Genomic DNA, 2,476 nt, shown 5'->3' on the forward strand with positions numbered 1-2,476 from the left:
TTACCAGGCCAGCCGGGAGACATAGTCCCTCCAGCGTGTCCTGGGTCTTCCCCTGGGCCTCCTCCCGGTGGGACGTGCCCGGAACACCTCTCCAGGGAGGCGTCCAGGAGGCATCCTGACCAGATGCCCGAGCCACCTCAACTGGCTCCTCTCGACGTGGAGGAGCAGCGGCTCTACTCTGAGTCCTCCCCGGATGACTGAGCTCCTCACCCTATCTCTAAGGGAGAGCCCAGACACACTACGGAGAAAACTCATTTCAGCCGCTTGTATCCGGGATCTCGTTCTTTCGGTCACGACCCAAAGCTCGTGACCATAGATGAGGGTAGGAACGTAGATCGACCGGTAAATCGAGAGCTTCGCCTTTTGGCTCAGCTCTCTCTTCACCACAACGGATCGGTACAGCGCCCGCTTCACAGCAGACGCTGCACCAATCCGCCTGTCGATCTCCCGCTCCATCTTCCCCTCATTCGTGAACAAGACCCCAAGATACTTGAACTCCTCCACTAGGGGCAGGACATCCTCCCCAACCCGGAGAAGGCACTCTACCCTTTTCCGGTTCAAGACCATGGTCTCGGATTTGGAGGCACTGATTTTCATCCCGGCCGCTTCGCACTCGGCTGCGAACCGCTCCAGTGAGAGCTGTAGATCACGCCCGGATGAAGCCAATAGGACCACGTCATCCGCGAATAGCAGAGACGCAATCCTAAGGCCACCAAAGCGGATCCCCTCAACACCTTGGCTGCGCCTAGAAATTCTGTCCATAAAAGTTATGAACAGAATCGGTGACAAAGGGCAGCCTTGGCGGAGTCCAACTCTCACCGGAAACGAGTCCGACTTACTGCCGGCAATGCGGACCAGACTCTGACACTGGTCGTACAGAGACCTGACAGCCCTTATTAAAGGGTCCGGTACTCCATACTCCCGGAGTACCCCCCACAGGATCCCCCGGGGGACACGGTCGAATGCCTTCTCCAGATCCACAAAGCACATGTAGACTGGTTGGGCAAACTCCCATGCCCCCTCAAGAATCCTGCTGAGGGTATAGAGCTGGTCCAGTGTTCCACGGCCAGGACGAAAACCACACTGCTCTTCCTGAATCCGAGATTCGACTATCCGACGGACCCTCCTTTCCAGAACCCCTGAATAGACCTTACCAGGGAGGCTTAAGAGTGTGATTCCTCTGTAGTTGGAACACACCCTCCGGTCCCCCTTTTTAAATAGGGGGACCACCACCCCAGTCTGCCAATCCAGGGGAACTGCCCCCGATGTCCACGCAATGTTGCAGAGCCGCGTTAACCAACACAGCCCCACAACATCCAGAGCCTTAAGGTACTCAGGGCGAATCTCATCCACCCCCGGAGCCTTGCCACCGAGGAGCTTTTTAACAACCTCGGCAACCTCAGCACCAGAGATGGGAGAACCCGACCCAGAGTCCTCAGGCTCTGCTTCCTCAATGGAAGACGTGTTGGTGGGATTAAGGAGGTCTTCGAAGTATTCCGCCCACCGACGCACGACGTCCCGAGTCGAGGTCAGCAGCACACCACCCCCACTGTAAACAGTGTTGGTACTGCACTGCTTCCCCCTCCTGAGACGCCGGATGGTGGACCAGAATCGCTTCGAAGCCGTACGGAAGTCTTTCTCCATGGCCTCTCCGAACTCTTCCCACGCCCGAGTTTTTGCCTCGGCGACCAGCCGAGCCGCCTGCCGCTTCGACTGCCGGTACACATCAGCTGCTTCCGGAGTCCCACAGGCCAAAAAAGCCCGATAGGACTCCTTCTTCAGCTTGACGGCTTCCCTCACCGCTGGTGTCCACCAGCGGGTTCGAGGGTTGCCGCCACGACATGCACCGACAACCTTGCGGCCACAGCTCCGACTAGCCGCCTCAGCAATAGAGGCGTGGAACATGGTCCATTCAGACTCAATGTCCCCCGCCTCCCTCGGGACGTGTTTAAAGTTCTCCCGGAGGTGGGAGTTAAAGCTCCGCCTCACAGGGGACTCCGCCAGACGTTCCCAGCAAACCCTCACAGTACGTTTGGGCCTGCCCGGTCGGACCGGCTTCCTCCCCCGCCATCGGAGCCAACTCACCACCAGGTAGTGGTCGGTGGAGAGCTCCGCCCCTCTCTTCACCCGAGTGTCCAAGACATGCGGCCGCAGATCAGATGAAACGACAACAAAGTCGATCATTGAACTGCGACCTAGGGTGTCCTGGTGCCAAGAGCACATATGGACACCCTTATGCTTGAACATGGTGTTTGTGATGGACAATCCATGACGAGCACAGAAGTCCAACAACAAAACACCACTCGAGTTCAGATCAGGTGGGCCATTCCTCCCAACCACGCCCCTCCAGGTCCCACTGTCATTGCCCACGTGAGCGTTGAAGTCCCCCTGCAAAACGAGGGAGTCCCCAGGAGGGGCACTCTCCAGTACCCCTTCCAAGGACTCCAAAAAGGGTGGGTAATCTGAACTGCTGTTT

The sequence above is a fragment of the Fundulus heteroclitus genome, chromosome 1, assembly GCF_011125445.2.
Source record: "Fundulus heteroclitus isolate FHET01 chromosome 1, MU-UCD_Fhet_4.1, whole genome shotgun sequence".
Taxonomy (NCBI): domain Eukaryota; kingdom Metazoa; phylum Chordata; class Actinopteri; order Cyprinodontiformes; family Fundulidae; genus Fundulus; species Fundulus heteroclitus.